General features: G+C 40.4%; 1 long non-coding RNA gene across 1 annotated transcript; it reads left to right on the top strand.

Moving 5' to 3' along the window:
- The first annotated feature begins 432 nt into the window (after positions 1–432).
- On the top strand, positions 433–7,140 carry LOC111021339 (uncharacterized). The gene is made up of 2 exons (XR_015790835.1): positions 433–6,266; positions 6,611–7,140. It is a non-coding gene; the product is annotated as an uncharacterized LOC111021339 (long non-coding RNA).
- Positions 7,141–7,525: the final 385 nt, after the last annotated feature.

Raw genomic sequence — 7,525 nt, 5'->3', positions numbered from 1 at the left:
TGCAGGCTCGTTTACTTTAAGAATTTAATTATGACTTTGGATTTTCCCCTTAGTTGATAATTTAAATTCTTGGGATCTCTTATTTTGGAGTTTTATTTTTGGGTAAATTAGAATTAAGTTTTGTTGCACTCAGAGATTTATAATTTCGGAAGAGATTTTTATTACATTTTATTCTAACAATTTATAAATGTAATTTCTTTTTTGGTTTTTTTTATTGTGTTTCAAGAATAAGTCAACCTCCTAATTTATTTTCTCGAATTCTTTTTAAGTGACTCTTATTTCGAGAAAGGATTAACAAGATGATACCTATTTTTTTTATAAGGGCCAGCCCATCTGGTTTTGTTTTATTTGGGTCCATCCCTGTTTGATAAAAAATAAATAAATAAATAAAGAAAAGTTTTAATATAAAACAAAAGAAAAAGAATAGGGAAAACAAATCTAGGGTACCATTTCATTCTCGTTCCTCTACTTGTTGAGCTGCCCCCCCCCCCCGGGTTTCACATCACCAGTGGCCACCGCCGCCCCTTACAACCACCATAGCAATTAAACTCCGACCACCATGACACAACGATGGCGCACGACGAATGGTAGCATCGGCAACGCGTTCCCTCTCCATTCTAACGACTTCGACGACATTGCATGACGATGGTGAGCAGCGCAATACGTCCCAGATTTAGCAGACGACAGGGTCCCTCTCTGGTACGGCGGTGCAGCCTTCCGAACAGCCCAAATCCGACTTAGCAGCGGCGGTCTCCAACGGGTTTTCGTGTATTACGGTGGACTCCACAGCGGCGCGAAATCTCCTTCGATTTCTGCAGCATTGCGACGTCTCCGACACACCACGTAGTTGCTGCAACCACGAACGGCGGTGGTGGTGTGTTGGACAACAGCAACGCCAATGGTTATTTGTGTCCAACAAATCTCCGGTGACCCACGGCCGTGTGTATTCCAATGACCACCAACAGCTCCGTTCAGTGGTGTTTGCTCCCTTCCGGCGACGTTAGACAATTACCCACACATAATCGGAACTTGATTCATGATATCCACTCTATTCGACATTAGTTAAGCGTTGACCCACCTCTAATTGGACTCAAATCAGCATTACCCAGCATTACCCATAACTGTTTGACATCAAATCAGCAAGCCTAAGGCCATTCGAAGTCGAATTTTGGAGCCCGAACATCCTCAGCGTCGACCCACTCCTAACCCAAGAGGTTTTAAGGTGAGATAGTAGGTAATGGATCACCTAAACTTAGTTTCGATGCAAATTAAGTGTTTCTAACATGAACTCTAATCAAGTTTGGTTTGCTTTTGGATTTAGGAACCCTTCAATGAGCTTAGTAGTGCTCTGGGACATTGTTTGTAAGTAGTCCTTACTTGAGGGGATTGTTTGCTGTATGCGTTTGTTTGATTGTGGGCCTATTAAGTGTCTTTTGAATGATTGTTTGAGATTTATGATACTTTGTAAATGTTGTTTACATTATAATTGTTGAGTAACATTTGGAAATACATGTAGATGTGGGATATACTGTATTATGAGCTATATACATGTTGGATATAATATTGGTTAGCCAAGTTGGATTGATGTTGTGTCCTGGTTGGGCTGAATGTGAAAGTTGTGTTAACTGTTTTGGCTCTATGACTTGTTGTGTTTGGAGCATGCTGACTTTGTCGTGCAACTTGTATTTGAAAATGAACTATTGCGAACTTGTTTTGTAGGATATATGTTGGCTTTCTATTTTCGAATCTAGAGCATGCTGACAGTTGAGAGAAAGGTATTCTTGTGATTATGGATGGTCATGTCTAGATGATAGTTGCATATGTTTGTGTATAATGCATGTTGTATTGTCGTGAGATAATTTTTGCATGGGTCATTGCTAAGAAGCATGTAGGACTTTGGTGAGAATTTCAGAATGTAATGAAGTGAATGGAGGACTAACAGGGCTAGAGGGCTGGCACGTCACTGGTTGGGTATTGGGGCTTTGGGTACAAAGGTCAGGGATCGATACACCAGCATTGGTAGAGATGAGTGTCAAGGCTCTGGGTACAAAACGTCGGGGGTCGGCATGATGAGTCTTATTGTTGAATTAGTATTGGGTAGTGTTGGGCCTTGGGGATAAATGGCAAGGGATGATACGGTTCGAGGAGTTAGACTTGGAGGACTAACATAATGGGATAGGTTAAAAGTTGCTTGGAGGCCAAGGACCAAGACGATGAGTAGTAGTTGAGGCCTTGGGGATAAATGTCAAGGTTCAACACCGAGCATCGTAGAGAAGTGTCGATGCCTTGGCTAAGCGAGGTCAGGGATCGATACTACTCGAAGGAGTAAGTCTTAGAGGAAATCAAGAAAGAGAACTAGTGAGTTAATATGTAAGCATGAGTTTGACATGTACGGTACATGTTTAGTTAAACTTATGCATAAACTGCTTCTTGTGATATGTTTCTTTTCATTTAAGGCTTGAGATTAATGATAAACTTGATATGTTGATTCTTTGATAAGCATGACACATTGTTTCCTTGATAAGCATGCTGTTTGTGTGTGACCCTTCAATATGGGCTGCTTACTGGGTACCGTGGTTGTACTCATCCCTCTTTTTCCCCTTCAAGTTTTGCAAGTATCGAGCTAACTCTTGGAATGGTGATGGCGAGGGGGAGACTTGACTAGAGAGACCATTTAACACTGTGTTGTTAAGTTTCAATTTGAATTGGATAGTTATAGTTGTTTATTTGTAGCTTGAGTATGTTATTAGATTAATAAATTGGTTTATTTAGTTTCTTATTTAATGGATGTTTAACGATTGACAATTCGTTATTATTGAGAACATTAATTTTGTTTAGCTACTTTAACTGTGGTGATATAATCTATTGATGATATTTATCCGTATAATACATTTGTTCAAGTTGAACTTGAGTTAGCTTTTGCTTCGCTGCAATTTGAGAAAGTTAGATTCGTGTAGTCGATGGTTTATGATTAGTTAAGATGTCATTGAGAAGTTTTATAAGGTTAGAATGTTATTAAATTATTAACTGTGAAGAATTTGAGTTTCGTTAGAACTTTAGTGTTGTTTGATTTGTTTAGTGCGAGTTTTTGTAAGTGTTATTATTTAGAGTAGTGTAGTGGAAGCGTGGTGAAAGTTTGTCATAGTTTGTATTTCTAGTAGTTTAATTCTCTAGTACGAGCAGGGCTTTCTAGGTGGTTTTAGTAACGTGCCCCATTTTGAGTTGTGTGAAATTTGGGGGCGTTACAGAGCACTTTAGACATAAAGGTCTCGTTTAAATAGCGTAGACATTGAACCTTAACACTTGGTTGTAGTTGGTTTTTATTCGAACTAAGGCTTCTTATGAATTGACATATTAATAAGAGACTTAGAATTTTGAGATCTCTTAGACATTAAGTAGGTGAAGAAGCATAATCGTTCAAAAATAAAGGGAGGTAATTACTCTCTTATCGAAAATTCACATGTCAAGTTTTAATATAGATGGTAAGTGAATGCCAATATCGTCCTCTGGATTGAGTTTCTAGCTCACTCAAGTACCACAAATAGAATCACTTAATTTTATTTAGAGAATTGAATCCAAATGAAAGAATATAAGCAAAGAAAATAAACACGCACTAATAAAGATAAAAAAAAATGGGGAGAAATCCAGGGGATTGGTTTTACCTATTGAATCTATGAACCAACTACTTAATTAGTCAATATTGAACGAATTATTAATTGTATAGGCCAATAACTCTCAAATCTCAATTGCCACTCGTGAGTGCAAGTTAATTCTCCTTACCAATCAAGAAACCAATATCCCTTTCTAGTTTCTAGAACAAGTAAAAGACTTTATTGAACAAGTCTTCTAATAACCTCTAAAAGACTTCTAAATCTCTCAATCTTAAGACCCATTTAGTTATGCATCCTAGTTCTAAATCTAAATCATCTGGCCAGTAGATTAAAAGCATTAAGCATAGAGAAACATAAATAGAATATTCACAAACATTCAATCAAGAAAAACTAAACAACCAATTCATAAATTTCAATGGCTACATCAACCCCTAAGATGAGAGGTTTAGTTTCTCATATTTGATGGAAAACAATAAAATTACAATGAGAAGCCCATAACAAAACTATAAAAAATCAAGGAAAAAAGGAGAAGAAATTAAGTTCGGCGTGTCAAAATCGTACGTTCCCGAAGCGAGCTCCATGATCCCGAGCCTTAAAAATCTCCTTCCTATGCTCTCCAATGGTCCCCTTGCCCACCAAATTTTCCAAAAACACAAACTGCCAAAAAACGCTCTCAAACTCCTCTTTCTTGGCGGCTACACAACTCTATTTTTATACAAAGTTATGCCATGGTGCTATATACAGGGCCGTGCCGCTACACTATTAAAAAAACGTGAAATTTAAACTTCGGAGCACCGCATCACTCTAGGCAAGCGCCGTGGCGCTATCTCATCAGGTTTTTGGCTTAAAGTCTTATTGTTATTCCATCTCATTCACTCTAATTTCGATTTTTTTTTTTTGCAAAGGTAAATAAAATATATTAAAACAAGAAAAACATAATGAGGATCTCACAGCCCGAGATCAAGGCAACAAAACAAAAAGGGAAAGAGAAAAATAGTAATCACGAAAATAAGTCTCAAGCAGAGACAAGCATGGGCTCAGAGCTCCTACAACAACTCCCTGGCTAAGTAGTGCAACGAAAATACACCTCAGCCTTAATGACCCTAAGCAGCACAGACGACGAGCGACCCTGACCACCATGAATACGACGGTTCCGCTCCCTCCAAAGGAGAGAGACAGTCGAAGTCCAAGCTAACCGCCACACATGCCGCCGAACTGACGACCCAGCACTAACATGAAAATCCAAGTAAGCTCTGTAGACCAATAGGTAACCCGATGAGACGAACCTGCCCACGAAATCATACCAACCCAAATCACTCTACTATAAGGGCAAGCAAAAAACAGATGATCCCGAGACTCCAAACCAGCACAAAAAACACAAGTAGCAGGCACCAACGCATTCCACTAGCGAAGACGATCACGCATAGAAAGGCGATCACGAATTGGCAACCAAGAAATAAACGAATGTTTAGGGATATTCCCACCAAACCATAACAAGGAAAAATAAGGAACTGGGGGACGACGAGGACGAAGAATCCCCCAAGCACTAGAGACCGAAAAAAGGCCAGACACCACAGGAGTCCAGACAAGGCGATCCTCCTGACCAACCACAGCTCGCATCGACATCACCTCCGGGAGAAGCTCAATAAGATCCATCGAAACACGAGGCCACCGCCAGGAACCGTAAGGAAGCAAAAAGTCAGCAACCTTAGCCAGAGAAGAGCTAGCACCATCATAGATGACCTTATCCCCACACCTCGGGTGAATCGGAGCCCCCGGCAACCAGGGATCGTGCCACACAAAACAAAGTCGACCATCCCCAAGAACAGTACGCACCAGAGGACGGAGTGAATCCCGGACACGCAGAATATCCCGCCAACACCAGGAAAACCGAGGCGAAGGTCGGACAGTCCAAATACAAGAACCCCGTAAAGCATAAAGCCTCCACCCAAGCGACCCACAACGACCCAGCACGCATGAGAAGAAGCCAGAGCAGCTTCATAATAGTAGCACAATTCCACGAGGCCAAGTGTCGAACACCCAACCCCCCTCCCTAAGAGGAAGACAGACCTCAGACCAAGCCACCTTCGCCCGAGAGGACCCACCCTCACAACCCTTCCACAGAAACGAGCGAAGAATACGCTCCACCTCATGCACCACCCGGGCCGGAAGAACAAAAACACTGGCCCAGTAAACCTGGAAACTCTGAAGCACCGAGCGAATGAGCTGCAAACGACCAACAAAAGAAAGCACACGAGTCGACCAACTCCGAATACGAACACTAATATTCTCCAACAAAGGCTTACAATCGCGAAAAGACAACCGACGAGAAAGGAGCGGAACACCAAGATACCGCATCGGGAGAGTTGCCACCGAAAACCCCAAGAAAGAAGCCAACCCCTGCACCTCCTCAAGAGGAAGACCAGCCCCAAAAAAAGAGCTCTTACGAGTATTAGCAACAAGACCCGACAACGCCTCAAACTCCACCAAAGAATCACGGATAAAGGAAAGAGAACCAACATCCCCATGCGAAAAAATCATTAAGTCATCAGCAAAACACAGGTGAGTCAAACCAATCCGATCACACCTCGGATGATATCGAAACCCCGCCGGATGTCGATTTTCAATCGCCAATGTCCGAAGCCCAATCTACATGTGAGTATCCCTGAAGTATCATCTAATTTCGATTCTTCTCTCATTTTGATCCAAATATGTGTCGTTTCCTCCCGATACTTTATTCCTGCAAAATATATCTTATGTGCTTAAATTTGTCATGAAGAAATGAAAACTAACAAATAATTTCAATATAAATCTCATGAAATGTAGCTCACAATGTGTGCTATCAGTCAATATATGCTTTAATGCGAGGATCTCTGTCTAAGCAACATGCTAAATTAAGGAAGTGAGTGGAAAAGTTAATTAACATGTTCTAATTCCTTAGATAGATGAAATTGTGTAAGTTCCTGCTTATTTCCCTTGTTTTTGTTTTAATTGTGCAGAATTAGGGAAAGTTGCTGAACTGCAGTAGACTTAAAGGAGAAGTGTCGGAGCTTTGTAGTGCCAGAGCATGCTATGCTGGAACAATCTTACGTGGTAGCAAGTCGAGGCAGCGTAGTAACTTTCCTAATCTTGAATTTTAAGAGCATATGTACAAGAGGTGCATTGCCTAAAATTGAGGCTCGATATAAAAGCATATGCTGACCGAACCGACAAAACCAATCCCAAGATAGGAAATTATTCCAAATTTAGTGTTCAAGCTAAGGAGAGCAAACCTCATTTTTTAGGAGGAGATGATGAAAGAAGTTGGTGCCACTGGGTTTTTCATTGAATCGGAGGTTGTAGCAGATTTAAAACTGCTATTTCATGAAATGGGTTGTTTCTTTTCTTTACACATTGTATTCTTCACATTCCCCATCAACTAAACCCCATTTTTTGGGTAGGGGGAATCCTTTGTTGTAACTCATGAACATAGATTTTCTAGCATGTTTCTATTGCTGATAAATAAAGTTGATTTAATGCTTTCATCTTACTGATTTTTCTTGGCCACGTTTATCAGTTTGCTTGCATCTTATATTACTTGGAAGGGCGTATAGGAAGCATGTGGGACTCTGTTTATGGTTAGTTACTCTTTTGTAGTAGGTCCGTTGGCGCTTAGGAACAAGGTCCGCCTAACCATACTTAGAAAATGTTTTTATGCTTGACTGTTTAGCAACAGAAGTTGTAGAGAATCATTTCTAGGTGTCGCTGAGGAGAACCGTATCGATTTGAGCATCAGCTATGTTTCTGTACTAGAGCATTTCATATGAACGAGTGAAAGCATATTGTCATCTCCCCCATCTTAAATTTGTTTCACCATGTTTCTATTGTTTGCTAAATCATTTCTTTGCCCCAACATTTGTTTATTTAGTATCTCT

Source organism: Momordica charantia, assembly GCF_013281855.1.
Source record: "Momordica charantia cultivar OHB3-1 chromosome 5 unlocalized genomic scaffold, Mcharantia_2.0 BLBB01000005.1, whole genome shotgun sequence".
NCBI classification, from domain to species: domain Eukaryota; kingdom Viridiplantae; phylum Streptophyta; class Magnoliopsida; order Cucurbitales; family Cucurbitaceae; genus Momordica; species Momordica charantia.
Note: the sequence above shows the minus strand (reverse complement) of the source record. Positions and strands in the feature narration are given on the sequence as shown.